The sequence below is a fragment of the Pholis gunnellus genome (assembly GCF_910591455.1).
Source record: "Pholis gunnellus genome assembly, chromosome: 10".
NCBI lineage: Eukaryota > Metazoa > Chordata > Actinopteri > Perciformes > Pholidae > Pholis > Pholis gunnellus.
In genome coordinates, this window is record NC_136537.1 from 18,664,942 (window position 1) to 18,681,542 (window position 16,601).

At 43.0% G+C, this 16,601-nt stretch overlaps 1 protein-coding gene across 3 annotated transcripts in view; it reads right to left on the reverse strand.

The window, feature by feature from the left end:
- The window catches only part of enox2 (ecto-NOX disulfide-thiol exchanger 2), a 143,565-nt gene that overhangs the window by 106,483 nt on the left and 20,481 nt on the right, over window positions 1–16,601 (reverse strand). The window contains exon 2 of one of the 3 annotated variants that reach the window (XM_079167069.1): window positions 667–789. The exons of the other annotated variants lie outside the window; for them this stretch is intronic. The gene's annotated coding sequence lies outside the window, so the exon portion shown is untranslated. The remainder of the gene's footprint in view (window positions 1–666; window positions 790–16,601) is intronic. 3 annotated transcript variants of the gene reach the window in all.

Genomic DNA, 16,601 nt, shown 5'->3' on the forward strand with positions numbered 1-16,601 from the left:
AATATTAAAGAAAAATGTATAGAATTGGTCAACCCTGTTAAATATGATCTCATGCTCATTTGTTTAGTTAACAGGGAAGTGTTTCGTAAAATGAATTATTCAAATTCAAATACTGATTATGAAATCTACGCTATAGTAGTAAAATCAGGCCTCTGGGAGGAATGGCCTTCTTCCCAACCAGCACTTCTTTCATCAATAGTTCCCTTTTCACTAAACATTTATGACTATTTGTCCTGTGAGACGTTGGCACTGTTTGTCTCCATCGAGTAACTTGCCAAATCACACACAGTGCTGTTATCGCTTGGTTCGGGTGCTCCACGCTGTATCAATATGCCCTTTTCCAATCAAACAAAAGGGGCTCAGGTAGCGGCTCCACGAGGCCTCCAGAGACGGGAAGGAACGCCGTTTAAAGTGACTGAGACGGTATTTGGCGCCATTTTGAGATCACGAATGTGTTTGTAGCTCAGGCACGAGTGAAAAATGTCATTAACTTCACTGCCCTCCACGCAGGAAGACGGCCAGCGCGGAAATGCGTCCCAACGATGGGGGGGGGGGGGGGGGGGGGGGGGGCATCTCTGTCTTTTGGCTTCTTGCTAGTTATCTTTGACCTCCATCATCCTTAATCCCTCCCTTTTCTAATTACCTATCCCTCCTTCTCCTCCTTACCTCACATCCCTGCCCCCTGACTGATGGTTAGCAGATGATCGTCTGGACAGGAAAGGTTGAGGTGACTCGTCACACCTCATTAGGTGAGCCTCACGGTGTCCCAGTTCACATACTGGTGTTTTCCTGCCAGGGAGGAATTTAATGAGTTGTGGAGGAGTGGCAGGACGCCATCAAAAGTAACTGGATCCAATGTGTTCTGAGATGCAGAACCATGTTTGCCGTGAGAGGAAGAGGAGAGGAGGGAGATACAGTACAGCCGGTGCGTTTGTGACGACAGCATCTGTTCTGGAAACCAGATTAGGCTAAATCCAAAACGGAGGCCGGGCCTACGACTGGAGAATTTTCCCTCAGCATGAATATTGATGGCAATGAGTCTCAAACCGAGCGCAAAATAACTGTTAACCCCTCTGCACCGCTGAAATGTCGTTAAACAGCACTCGCTGCCCGGCCATAATTCACAGCCAGGGAATCACTTGACTCAAAACACCACTCATGCATCGCCACACACACACACACACACACACACACACACAAAAAAAAGGGTGATCACAAATCAGTGTTTGTTTGTTCGACAACGTTGCCGCACTGAAATCAAATCCTGCAGGTCCTCTGATACGAGCAAAAGCGGTTTTACGAGAGCGGGTGGGCACCGTGCTGCGTCCTGGCAGCTGTGTGGTACAGCAAGCTGGTTGTGATTCCTGGAAGCAAATGTGCCATCAGCCTCACACAGGCTCAAACTTAGCTGCCCCCCTCAAGTCAACATTTACACAAAGACAGCCTTGTAGACGTCTAGCTCCCACCAAGATGTCAATAAAAATAAGGCGGCAGAATGTGGGATGAAGAGACTTTGGAGACCCTAAAGTGGAAACTCGCTCTGAGTTTGAAAAACAACAAGACCCATTTATTTTTCCGCATATCTGTCCGTTCACGTACTAAACTACACGCTGACCTACACCTGCAGATTTAACAGCAGCCGTGAACCCTAAGAGTACGAGAGCCTCGCTAATTAACTAGTAAATGTCAAATAAGTTGTGTTTGCTGGCCAAGCATTCGTCATCTCTCTTCTGATGACTGTAACCGTGAAATATGAAGAGACATTTTAGTTGATCTTTTTTGTAACACAATAGTCATGTGCATATCTGCAAATAATGGGAAATAGCTGTGCTTTTGCACAAAATGAGTTGCTGTGACATGTTGTTAAATGAAAACATGAATGGAAATGTGACGTTTATTGTTTTTCCTCTAAATTCTCTCCAGTCAAGTAGTAATTCAATCGTATTTCATCAAAAGACTGTTTTGTACATCCGGCTGCAGTCCATCTCTTACCATGACAGAAACCACATCTAACTGGTATTTCATGCTACGAATCAAAATGTTTCATTCTCAACATGAGAAGAAGAAGAAAAAAAACTGTTTACGAGGAATGTCACCACACCAAACCTTGAACCCAGCACCACGTATTTTAGCACGGCGCTGGCTGAATGCATTATCACATCCCTTCTTGTTGCAGACGGTCGTGCGGTGGGGGGGGGTTGGTGTGCACAGAATGTGAGTAGGTCGTCCAATCCTGAGCGCACTGTGGAGACTCAAGGCGAATGATCGATCCACAAAGGTGTCTTCTCTCTTTTTGTTCATTTAAACTCACAAAATTAGCCGAGAAAGTGGACAGACTCTGGCCATAAGTCGGTGTTTAATCAATGAAGAAAGAGACTTGACGTCTTCATTGCCTCATAAACTGTCCAACATGACTGAACTGCAGGACACTGCCAGATAATTAAACCCACTGAAGGTGAATATACTAAATACTGTGTGAGACGCTGCAGTGTAGTGTAAAAGGGTGAAGACGATGCAACAGAGGGAGCCGACTAGACGAGCAGGAGGGAGGGAGAGAGGCCGAGTATCAGACAGAGCATTCGTTATCACCTGACTGACCTGCATATTGCGCTGTGTGAGAGTAATGGGGGAGGACACACTCATCGGCCGGAGCCCAGCGAGAGAGGCGCTTCTCACCCCCCCCCCCCCCCCCCCCCCCCTCTTTCCTCTCGCTTAAGCAGTCTGTCAGTTTCTCACTTGGTTCAATTTCTTTTCCTCCAACAATGTACCGTAGGGTCCCGTTGTTTTTGAAAGTACAATAGCGGCTCACAGAGACACATTAAAGCCGTGCCTAACGCAATGAATATTAAATATGTTTCTCTGAGCAGGATTACGGAACAGCTAATTGTCCGTTCAACGAGTACTAGCGTTAATTTTTTTCTGTTTTTTAGCGTGGTGCACAGTGGCAGGTAAAAAGGCGAAATAAGGCAGAGAAAGAGCCCAACAGGACACATGGTAACAACACAGAGAGTCTACACACGTGCTAGTGGCTCTGTGAGGCTGAACACAGTGGTGCTTTCACCTTAAGCTAACACGCTGACGTCGAGCAGGAGTAATGTTTACCATGTTCACCGTCTTGCATTTGTGTGTTACCATGCTAACATTAGCTAATTAGCACATACCACGAAGCACAGCTAAAGCTGACGGGGATTTCAATAGTTTCGCGCCCTTTTTGTTCATAAACTGAAATATTGGAAAAACGCAATTTTCTGACATGGAGATGGCGAACATAGTCAGGGAACCACGGAAGTTATCACAATTCACATGTTAATGGTATTCCATTCGATAGCTGTCAAGAACCTCTTGGTGCCTCATGGTGGCCCTGGAAGAAATGTCAGGAGATCACCAACGTCAGTAGGATTCATCCTCTGGGAACCATGAAAGAACAAACTTCCATGCAAACCCATTTAGTAGATGTCACCAGCATGGCTAAAACCCATAACGCTGTGCAGGTTATTGAACATAAAGGGATTGAGATGCACCTTAAACAGTTCTTTAGTAAGCCAATGCACTCAATGAATGAATGCACAACCATGTGAGGGATGTAGTTTCTTTAGTATCTATTAACTGCAGCTGAGCAATCAAAGAACAAACTGTTGAGCTTGAGATAAAAATCACAGTACATACTGGTTCACGACGCGTCCCACTCTGGTTTCCACAGCGTCTGTAAATGTGTTTGTTAGATTGAGCCGCCATTGGGTGTGTTGTGAATAACTGCGTGCAAGCTGAGAAATCTCGACTCGAGCTACCTGTTCACATGAGCACCCAAAATAAACAAGCTGATCTATTAACATCGAGCTTCAAACGTTTTGTAACAGCGTGTGTGTCACACTGCTCTCCATGTCAGACTGCTGTATGATCACATGTGTGAGTTTGAATGAGATTAACACTTTGAATTCAGAAGCCTTGACACTAGTAACGGAGAGGATGCGGCGGATTTTGATGTCTGAAAAAAAAATAAATAAACACGAAATAAAAAAATGTAATTCAAATCCAGGAAGGAGAACGGCAGGTTCAAAGGCTGAGGCAACTAAAAAGACAGAGAGCTCCTGAGATAGACACAGAATAAGACCTTTAGAAGGTGCACTCAGGCCTCTTACTGCAGACTCGGCTTGATCTGTGGTCTTTGTACATGCTATGCAGCGTTGCCGCGTGTGATCTCAGCTTCTCTGGTCTTGTAGCGAATCTGTATTGGGGGGGGGAAAAAACTAAAACAAGGAGAACAAAAGGTCTGATCTGTTGCCGTTTGTTCTGTTCCATCACAACTCTGCAACCCGACTTTTTCCCCATCACAAAGTCGTTCAAGGACGCTGGTTAAGAAGGGGCCGAATGGAGAGAGAGATGACAAACAGAGGAGAACGTAATTCATCCGCTTCTCCGAGAGGCACGACCTCCCTGCTTTGTGGAGCAGAAGCTCATCCGAGCCAAAGAGGGCTCTGAGGCGCGGGAGGGTCCCATCGACTGCGCTATTAACACTCACACTGGGCGGTTCGGCGTAGAGGAAGTACAAAAAACCGCTGCCAGAAAGGATGCGCATAGAATTCTGTAATGCATTTCATTCTGCTGAGAAGGGCCCCCGAGGGTGCAGTGATGACCACGGTAATTGGCTTTCTCCAGCTATGATAATCTGCATCAGTCATGCCACGCCAACACACTCTCAGGCCACTGAGAAGGTCACAGCGCTCCTCTCTGCTGACGGCGGCCGCCGAATTCCTACCCAAAGAATGCACGAGCGAGACTTTCCTTCTGCAGGTTTTCAACTTCAGTTTCGGGGCTTCACTGATTGTGCTTCAAGCTCTTTAGTGGACTTTTATTTTTAGTTCAATACTTTTGCTTCTGATTTGGAATTGAATTAACTTGTACTAGAAGCAGACAACACATAATTAGACGGCATACAATAGGGCTTAAACGACAAGGTGACAAATACAAAATTGACAAAAATGAAATAATTTGTGATCATTATTGAAGTAATTGATTGAGGGAAAAATGCCAGGCATTCTGTGATTTCAGCTTCTCAAAAGTGAGGATTTCTATTGGGTCACTGGAGACAAACAAGCAACTGGAACACGTAACCGTGGGCTCTTTTTCAACATTTTCTGAACCCATATGGACTTACATAATACAAATAATCGCAGCCCACTACAATACATATTCCATAGAACGTGTACAAGCACACACACACACACACAATGTACTGTACCCGTCAAATAAAGTAGAACCCATCGGACAAAATATCTCATGTCACAGCAGTTCCCTTTACTCTCTTCCTTCCATGTGAGGCAGCGATAAGATTTCTATCACTTATCCTGACGTGTATGTGCATTCATGCTGACACATGCTGTATATGAGAGGCACAATAGCATCTTGATGCCATGTTTGAAAGCTCCTCTGCATGCAAGTCTCTGCAACCTGCTCTCTTCACACATTCACGATGTGATGAGCTGCTCACACAGTTCAGCATTCCTACCATCCACGGAATAATGTTGGAATTGATGACGAAGGGAATCAACATTAACTTTCAATAATTTGAATTTTCACAGACGCATTCAGCAAAAACATTTTGCCACTATGCTGATAAAAACACAATCTGGGTGATATTATGTTTCCACAAAGCAGCGTACCTATGCAACTGATAAGTAAAGCTTGTGAACATAATTAAAAAGGAGTCAGGGCTGGACAGTTTCTCATGTTTTTGTAACTGTTACACTGCAGCTTGGTAGAGTTAAGTTCAATTTAAAGAGAAATAAGACAGTAGAGGTAAAACATCCATAAATCATATTTTTATGTTGTTTGGGGTTATATAGTGTGGTGACAAAATGTCATTTCTCATTGCAAGTTTTAAAGAAATCACAGTCCCAGTGATTAACTCAACCATCTGCACCTCTGTCAGCATCAGATTAGCGTTGGGATTAGCATACTCCTGTGATGTGTTTGAAGCCTTCTTGCCTGAGTTCTGAGCTGTTTATCACAAATTCTGTGTCTGTTGTGCTGAATACAGACAACGCAACAGAACAAAAGTAGTGCTGCTGAAGGCCAGCATTCTCACAAAATATAACTATAATCAAATGAATTACCAAGGTCTCCTTATCAGCACCGCTGACCTCCTGATATGACTCAGTAGAGACAACACTAGATCAACGCCGGCATCACAGGGTGCACCGAGGGGACGTCTAGGAGTGAATGCACAATTGTTTCCCTTTTTCCACATGTTTTCAATAGAGACAACAATGCAGACGGGAATAAAAAAAACTAAGTTTGAGGGATGCGGGGAAAAGAGAGCGTGATTAAACCACTGGCTTGTGTTTCGATGGGGGCTCTCCAAGCATGAATATTTTCAGATGAGAAAACAAACACCGTAACTAGGCCCCCTTTTTAACACATCTGAGCCCATTTTTAATGGTCTGCAGTCCCTATCTTCCACATAATGAAACAAATCCCAAACAGCTAAGAGAGCACTGACACAAATGCTCTAATTAAACAAATAGAGTGCTGTTATTTAACCAACTAATCCAAAAACTGAGCACACAATTCACATATGAACTTAAATCTGTCTGAATTTATACAACGTAGAGGGTTAGTAGGTACGAGGCATGCAGTAAAGCTAAACTAAAAGATGATGTATGGCAGACAACAAACTATCAGACCTACTGTTTCGTCTTCAGACATCAGGACTGTAGCGTACTTGGAAACCACAAAGAGAAATCAAGGCCAACGAGAAAGTGCACACAAACCCGCTGTGAGGAGAGACAAACAGGCTACTTATTCACCATCACGACGGCATTAGCCTAAACTACGGAAGAATAATGACAGTTATTTTAATTTGGGGAAATAAAATGATGGGGTGAGGTGTAAAGAAAATGAGTCCTTTGTGGGCAGAAAAAAACCCAAATGGCATTCATCAATCTTAAGGCACCCTCAGTCGCGATCATATTTGTTATTACCAACATTTTTCATTCCCACACACTTAGCTTCAAAGTGCTTTTCTACAGCCAGGAGAAGCCTGAGCAGCTAACTTGAGGAAATGTGTACGCTGATGATTACGAATGAAGCAGAGGAGCTGGGAAGAGAGAAGTTCTCACACTGGACTTTGAAATTACCGTCTGAAATTGTGATTCAGATGCCGGCGCGCTTATCAATATGCAACCTTCGGAGTGGGCACAAAAGCTGTGGAGACAGTTTTGTAAACAGAGTTTCATGCAGACAAACTTTGCAGACGCTATTGAAACAGAGCAATCGATTTTCTTTGGAGAAGAAATGCAACTTGAATTGTTTGTCGAAATGGGAAAGAAGGTACAAACAATCAGCTACGTGGCTGGTTTAGCACAAGTTGCTGAAAAGTGTGTACAGATTGATGATCGTTTGGTCTAATTTCATAGCATTGTACTGCTCATGTTTAACTGGTAAATCAATACGCAGTATGGGCAACAATGTCAGTTTAACTGCTTCAAAATGCCATTAGATGTTCATCGTGCCTCCCCTGCTACAGATATTTATCATTCAGTTAATGCTGCGCGCGTCTAGCCTTGTGTAAATACGCGTTCGCTTTCATATGTATTTCCACACGCCGCTCGGTACATTAGTCATCTTGACGAATGCACGAGGCCAGACACCCGCGTCTAGCAGGGATTAGAGGATCCCCTCAGTGAAGAGAGGATTATCGGAGTCTACTGCCCCCCATACTGATGGAGAAGGGAGATACCCCCATAATAACCACGATAGGTTCATTCATCTTTTGTCTCCACAGCAGGGAAACAGCAGCCTGGGAAAGGCAGCAACCAAATCGCCCTCCGTAACAATTTGCGACGTTGGATTAATCATACGAACTTCACAAGAACCGATCGGTCGGTCACAGGCGGCTCTCGTGTGCCTTTTCTCTGCTGTGGCCGTCCCTCAGCCTGCGAGCTTATCTCTGTGATGAAGCACCTCATCTCACACACGGAGAGAAAGCTCGGAGGTTTTTATATTTGTCTGGGGTCATTAAATTATGTCCACAGCATCAGGTGTGTGTGTGTGGGGGGGGGGGGGGGGGGGGGGCTCAACCAAATGATTACTACAACAACTTTGAGAGCACAGAAACACACAGAAATGTGTCTGAAATGTGCAAGCGTCTCTAATTTACATTGACCAGCAATGCACACAAATAACAAATGATATATCCTCTGCATTGTTGACATCAGGAGATGTCAGGCAATGAGGTGTTAAGTCATCTTGTACCACTAAAATATTAAATAAAAATTCTGTTTTTCTTTCTAATGAGCATTAGTCTTGTTCTTTACCCGTATTTACGATTAACCATATTTACAAGCAGCAGTTTGATAGAAATCCATTCCACTGACCCCTCTAAAATATTTGTACGGATGCAAATGTTACATGGACAGTTTATTATTTAGGTCGACTGTTGAAAACCGTTGATTTTGGTTTCTTAGGAACGCCAAACAGTATCGTAACTCTGTGGTGAAGCAGATTTAATGTATTGTCTTTTAAAGTGCACCTGGGAATAGAGCCGAAACCTTGTTACTCCACATGTGATGATGTGCATTAATCATTTACGTTATCTTCGGAGAGAAACAGCACAAGGATTTTTAGCCTTAACTCTCCAAAAATGTACCCACTCAATGTTGGTTTGCTTTATCATTTCTAACTGACGTAAAACTATCAGGCCGTGGTTATGTTTGTTGTGTTGGTAACCTGGAGGCGGAGCTTTTTAAAAGCATCTTTGTGGTCATTACACTGAGAGGTAGTAAACTAAAGAACAGTGGTCGAGGTACACATACTATCATACTATCAGTCACAAACTTCATGGAAGAATTATTTTATAATACACCTTTTGTAATTCTATTACCAGATGTGACGTTATTCAGTTGGTTGCGTGTATGAGTAATGACAGAGGAACCTTTGCAGTTGTCAGATGTCACACGTGGGTGTGGGAATTAAAAGGCTTCACTGGATAGAAGCGTGTGTCATGTTTGTAGTGATGTGGCTCTTTCTGCCATCCTTCCTATATTCACAATGTTCCTACAACTCATATAGTACTGCATACAACACACGATAGCATACACTAAAAATACAGCCCAAACTGTTGCCACGCCATTGCCAACATGCATGTGGGACAGTATGTGTGTGTTAATGAGCCCCCACTGACATGTTGAAGAGATGACAGTCTGTCAAGGCTTCCTACGTGAAGAGAAAGAGAGAGAGAGCAGCAGCACTGCTACGCTGCAATATGTGTGAGGCCACGATGTAAAAACACACAGAAACACTCAAGCAGTCATCCGAGCCCTGTGGGTGCTTTTCTAAAAAGACATGGTTGTAGATCTTTTTTCCCATAAACGTTCAAATCATATCATTCAGACAGTGAACTGATCCGGAAACAGTTTGTGTAAACAATTTTTAAAACTTCAGATCTTCACTCCATTCAGCAGTGAGTCGTGAAAAATAACAGAAGAAGTATGTAGGCTATAAATCATCGTTATAGCATGTCTACCATCGGATGAGTTGTTTGTGTCGTCTTGATGACGTTATAGATGTTTAGCTTCATACATACAAAAATATCGAAATGTAAAAAAAAAGAAAAGAAGGCAAATAGAGGACAGAGAGAGCAGAGCAGACGTGTCCACTGTTCTCCACCGAATAACCATCAAGGAGGAAGAAAGTGCATCTTCCATCGTTCAGACGCAGCTCAGGCTGAAACCTCTGATCAGGAAAACAATTCTCCCCGATGTTAACGGACACAGCCAGAGGAGCAACACACAACTATTTCCTCTCACTCCAAGACAGGAAACGAGCCCTGAAGTGTGAGGAAAAGCAATAGAAACGTGTGCATCCATAAATGACAAATGAAATTGCATCTTCGGTTTATGGAAACGTTGAAACAAGTCCTGCAGCTTTGGTGTCATGGAGGAGTTACACAATGCAGTGAACATACTTCACTGACTGGAGAAGCTAGTGGAGCCAATCCCAGAGTACTGATTACCCTCACGTATTTATAATTTAGGCGTAGACGGATACTATAAAGCTGCGACAGACGATTATGTTGATTCTCCATTAATCATGTGGTTTCTAAAAACGCAGTGAAAAATATCAATTTACCAGAGAGAAGGGGATGTCATCAAAGGTCTTGATATCAGTTAACAGTCCAGAATACATTTACTTTAATGTTAGACAAGAAAAAGCACCACATACGAGAAGCTGTAACCATCAAATGACCTTTTGGATTAGAGAATTACTTCAACGGTTAATCGTGTATCACAATAGTTGCAGATTTATTTATTTTTTTTACGACAAATCGCCGCAGCTTTAAATGCTATATTCTGTTACAACACCCACCCTGAACCATTGGTATCCTAAAGTACTCTCAACAGGGAGACAGCACAGAAAATATAACTATTCCACATGTGACACAATACAGGCAATAAAGAAACTACTGCGTCTAGCCGAGTGGCTTTATAGAATTTGTAAACACAGTCCCGGGTCTCTGAGCCACAAAACTCCGCTAACTGACAGCCGCGGCGCCGGTTAAGGGACGCAGCCTCACAGACTGAACCGTTTGCACTGAAGGCGGTCCTTGGGAGAGGCTTTCGCTGCGTAATTTACGAGTGTGCTGGGAGCCGGCGCGTGTTGTTTAACAGCCGGAGACACGCGCCGCCATCTTTTTGCATTCATGGCCAACGATGGAGGTCGGGGGAAATCATTTTCTCCCTCTCGCTCACACGCCCAGACACACGGCGAGCTCCAGCCCAGGATATCGTTTAGCGGTGCCAAAAGAAAGACAACGCAGAATTTCACTCACAAAGGGGAGTTTTTAATACGAGGGGGAGAAGAACAGACACGTTTGTTTTTGCTGGCTAAAGTATTTTACAGTGAGGATAAGTTTCCCTCTGGAAAAAAACAGAAAAAGTGTGCGCCATTAGTTTATTGAGTTAATTAGGCAAAGTCTGACAAAGAGGGGGACTTAATGAGAGTATTAGGAGTAAATGACTGATTACTAGACATGGCAATAAAGAGGAACAATGCTGTGTTGTGTTTAAGGTCTCTGTAATCATCGTCAGCCTCCATCCAGTAACAGTCAAAGCTTTTATATCTTATCCTTAACATTGGGGCCATTAATGGAGGCAGTATCCTCAAACATGTGATTATAGTGTACAGTAGTCTTGATCAAATGACTTTCCCAGTTTGAATATACGTGCTACTGGGTGATGGTGTAGCAGGGCCTTGCTGGAAAAAAGAGCAGAGGTGTCGAGTCCAACCGATCCTCGGCAAATAAAGGTTTAAAAAAGCAGTCTTGCATGTGAAGGGGTAGATGGGGCTCAGCTCTCCCTGTCACAAGGACTTAAATCAGTAGCATGGCAGGCTCTGTGTGTAGAGGGGAGAGGGTGAGACAGGCAGACACCCCCGTCTTCAGCTCTGGTGTGTCGATCGGATGTGAGTATTTAACTCATATCAAGTAGAAAAAAGTCGGCAACCAAAACACTAATTGAGAGAAGAGTGTCGCCTTGTATTACGACAAATGTGTGTGTGTGTGTGTGTGTGTTGCTGTGAAGCAACGACCACACGCAGTAGAATTCATTCTACACAAGCACATACTTCTACACCCTTTCTACAATTTCCCCGCCCCATTAGCTCCGTCAGACGTTGCTTGATTAACATTTAAGTAAGCTAAAATAGGTATAATCGTCTGCGTCCTAAATGACTTGTCATGTAATTAAAGCTGAGTGTGCAGCTGTCTTTGCCGTTAACAGCTCCTGTTTCTGCCTGCGCCAGCACATGGACTGGCTGTGAGCTGAACTAAAGAGACGTAATATGTCCCGAGTTGATTTGTTGATCCACACGTTTAAAAGAATACAGATCTGTCACTCGTTGTGATAATGAAATAATGCTATGCGTGTGCCCAGTGCACGTCTGTGATTCAGCTGCTCCATTGTGTTCCCTGCATGCACAGACCAGAGTGCACAGCCTTTGATTGAGAGACAGATGAGCCTGCTCTGCTTCTCAATGCAGACTCCTCTCTTTAACGGCTGATTACCGTGTCTCCACACCTCTGATAAGAGGCCTGAGCTGCTTAGAAGTGATGAGAACCTGCGGCATACTGGCACAACTACAGCTGCGCATAGATAGGTTTTTAGGATAAACAGCCAATCCAAACACTTTAGGACTTTACAACCAGCAAATATCTTAAAATCGCATCAATAACAATCAAAAAAATTGGCAACACAGATATTAACCCTCATTTAGCATTTTAAGTCAGAACTTAAAACCAGGAGTAACATAAAAAGGCTAAAGTTATTCCAGTAGCCTGCAGAACTTCCTCATCTATTGAATCTTTCATGCTTAGCCCTCAATATTTCTGCTTACATAAGGATATTTCTCGAATGATTACAATGTAGTTTGACAACTGAATTCAGATGAGATCGGCCACAATGAGAATAAATTATAAGAGAAACGACACACGACCACGACACTGTGAGATGAGTCGTTAAAGGCTTCTGCTTTGACAATAAAAAGTCTTCTTCTTTGTCATGTACTCTGCTGCAGTCACTCACCTCTTAACCAAATCTAGCTTTCTACCTCGAAGCAAAGTATAAATAATTAAACTCGAGACGCAGTGAATACCAATTCCCTCATATTACCCAGCACCATCACCACGGCTGATTAGGCTCCCTAAGGTCGGTGACTTCATTGGTGGCAATGCGCCTGCAATCCTAACCAGTCGGATCAGGGTGCTGACACTGAGGTTAGCGGCGGGCCTAATGGACTGACAAGAGATCCTCACAGACTGACACAACGGGCCGGGTCGTCTGCCCTCCCGTCCACACGATGACGAGATAGAGGGAGTCCATATGGGGTTGGGATTTTTAATAACGTTCGGTCAAACTTATTTCAACAAGATTGGATCATTTAGAAACGACGTGTGTCTAAAGTAGAGATTTATTCAGAAAGGCTTCCTTGCTCTGCACTACTTGTAGGAGTATATGAGGTGTTTGGATTCTAACTGTAGGTCGATAAATCTGGGTCCTAGTTGGACACAAAGCCGATCCACAGATTTAGCATTGCGCTTACTATATATAGTCGGACTCACAAAAGTAAAAAGATTTTTTTTTAAAAAGAATGAAAATCAATGCAGTAGAAAAAAAATAGCTTCTTTCTTTTCACTTATTCTCTCTTCCTGTCAAAGTATAGCACCTACTAAGCAAGTTAATAGTTAACTTGATGAAAACTAGCCTCTTGGCTAACTCTGGTGCATTTACATTCATGACAATTAGAATTCTGACTGACCAATTCAGTTAAACAGCTAAAAGAAATATGAATAAAATGTAAAAAGCTAAAAAGGAGAATAGCTGGTCAGCCCACTTTAAGTGCAGCTGAGTCGTCGCTAACTTCAGAGCTAACCACCTTCACTCTAATCAGCAGTTGTTCTATCATTTAATTCACCGGCAAATAGCTTCCGCTGTACGCACACTGCATGGCTACATTCACAGCTATAACGTTACTGTTAACATCATACTCATCGACACAATCTCTCTCTTGACCGGACACTCACTGTCTTTACGCTGAACTTGCAACACATTGGCGGGAACCCTGACAGCTGATGCCGGCAAGACTCACAACTTAAAACCTCGCAGCTAAACTAATAGATGCAGTGGGAGAGTGGCTGCATGTGTTTATAACAATGCACGCAACATAGCCGCTGACTCTCCCTGTTTTGCTGTGGTGCTAAATGATGGATTCAACCTGTTTTGTGCATCAGATATCGTTGTAGCTGTACCTCGTTAGGCACTAACCGTGTCAGTTAACAGTGGGTTAAAAAAAGTTGAATTAGCATCCTTGCGCCAACATTACCCACAATGCAACTTGACCTTGGAGGGTTCAGATGGAGATTTGGGTGTGTATTGCTAGTAGCGGCTAATGTAGCCTGGAACCACTGGCCTCAAGCGCGTCCTTCTAACTCCACATCCCCATATTTCTTTCATTTTTAAGCTGACCTAAGTGACAAAGAATGGCTTCATACAACTTTTTTCTCATATGCAATAGTACCTGTAAACAGACATTGATGTGTAAAATCTGCGGTGCAATCAAAACTGAAGCAGTCACACTAAACAAAGCAGACTAAAACACACCACAGCTGTGAAAGAAGCTGCACCGGTCGTCTCATATCACGGCACACAAAACAGACTCGAGCAGCACCGTGTCGGTGACGCCCAAAGTGATGCTGGATCAAACCATTATTGGCTGATATTGTGTAGTTTAAAAAAAAAAAGGCAATTAGATGTATATATATATGACTGGAGATCATAATGAGAGCAGCTCCATTGTCCTGCAACCTGTTTCCTCCCCATGCTGAGCATGCTGATGCACTCAAGACTGCTCATCTCTGTCTGGCCCAATTGACTGATGGATTTCCAAACTGTGCATCAGCTAAAGCTATTAAGTGGTCTGCTGGAGCAAAATGACTTCACTGTTCCCCGAGTGCAACATCAGGCTCAGCAATTCCTGCCTGTTATAGTCTAGGGCCGCTGTGACAAAGTTAATTTCTTGCCAGACAAGCACAACCTCGTATCCCGACACACACGCAATGAATAAAATAAAAAAAACAATCATCTGAATGACTCTATTTTCTCCATTTGCTTTTTGAAAAGATGTTGGTCACATGAGGTGACCCATGCCAAATGAGTTTATCTTTTCATGCTTCGACATTGGCGAAGAAATAGACCGATATTGTGTTGGAAGCCGTTGTGAAGTACAATAACTAGCTGCAATGGATTACCCATTCACTGTGGCAGAGTAAGGACTTAATACAAGGCGTGCACTGTTAACTCAATCCAGAAAACAGTCTGCGTTGATAAACATCTTTTGCTTATCGCAAAAAGAACATAAAATGAACCATGAAAATACAAGCTGCATGTTTATTTCTGCATGAAGATGTGGAGAAGGACTAAAAGGATGCACACTCTATCCTGCACTGCGTTATTCCCGGTCACATCCAAGTCTTTGGAGATAAATCCACTATATTCATGATTACAGGCTGGATGGAGCAAGCGTCTCGTGGCACACTGTGTGACTCAAGTTCGCTTGCCAAGGTTTGCCCAACAAAGAAGCTCCCGAGCTCTAGCTTCATCCTTCAAAGACTTGTTAATGTGCAGTGTTGATGCAATGCAGACGAAGGATATTGCACAAAAAAAAAAAGGGAAGATCTATTCGAGGAAGGCACTCGCTAAAGTAAGCTCCCTGCAAATGTGGAATAAAGAACTAAAAATCTGTGCCTGTCGATATAATTGCTTTTGTGCAATCATGCGATACATCGGAAAGTCAAAAGGGATTCAGTTCTTTTTGTACATAATGGGCTGCAAAGTGTCAGCGTGCACTGAACACGAGAATATTCTATAGTCATCCCACTCACAGATAACACACGGTGTGTAGTGGTATATCCTAAAGATTTAAAATACAGCACAGTACACTGTCTTAACATGTTGTCTTGACATAGAAGAAAGGGCTCTTAAACATTTTTACACAACTGGGAACTGGAGTCCTGTTCTTTATATCGTCGGCTCAGGTTACTATTTACCGGCAGTTTATTTTACCACATCGCTAAATGGATGTATTGTACATGATCAGGCAATACTGTGCTTTAAGTGCTCCTCACAGTAAAAGTGTTTATATGCTTTCGTTCATTTCGTGATACACGGAGACAGTGAAAAGGTTCACCTTGTCTCATTAAATGAGACTATTCTGAGCGGCCTCCGTATTTAGATGGTTTCATTCACTGCGATAGAAAGCAAAGATCACGATGAGGAGCAGGATCGCATTCAAGGTAGCTTTGCTAATTTTGACGATATCATATGCCCATAAAAAAAACAATCAGGTACATTCATATCAACTCACAAAGAGAAACTGAAACGTGATTTGACAATTGTATTACTGGGCTCTTCCAGACATTTAAAAGAAAAACAATCTATTCTTTTGAATGAAAAGAATATAAATTGACCTGCTGTTGGAGGTCTGGTCGCTGCTAAAGGCTGGTGAGCAGCTTGTCATTAAAATGAGAATAGCTGGTCCACCTTTAAGGTCAGTCTACCATAAGTGAACCTGGAGCCACAGTTCACCCTTTAATCAGCAGGTGGCAAGACACAAGAACTAACTTGAGGTGTTGTAGCATTTCCTCTCCGACAAACAGCCTAAACTTTACACACACACACACTAGCTAACATAATACCCACATATCTCTCTCTCTCACTGAGATATTTGAAAAATAAATGATGAACTGCTACTACTCTTCTTACGAGGCATGATCTGTCTCCATGTCACATGAGCACAATATTGTGACCAATAATCAGTGAGTAAAATACCAGTGTGATGACACATTTACATAATGTCATAAAATGGCAAAAACAAATAAATAGACTAATCAGGCAGTTAATATGTGGTGAATATTTTATATATCGTGAAGAGGCTTGTTAAAGATGATTTTTCGGGGGCCATTTTGCCCTAATTGTATATATAAATCTATCTATCTATCTATCGAGAGAGAGAGCACTAGCTACCTGGGCGAGCGAGCGAGAGAGAGCTAG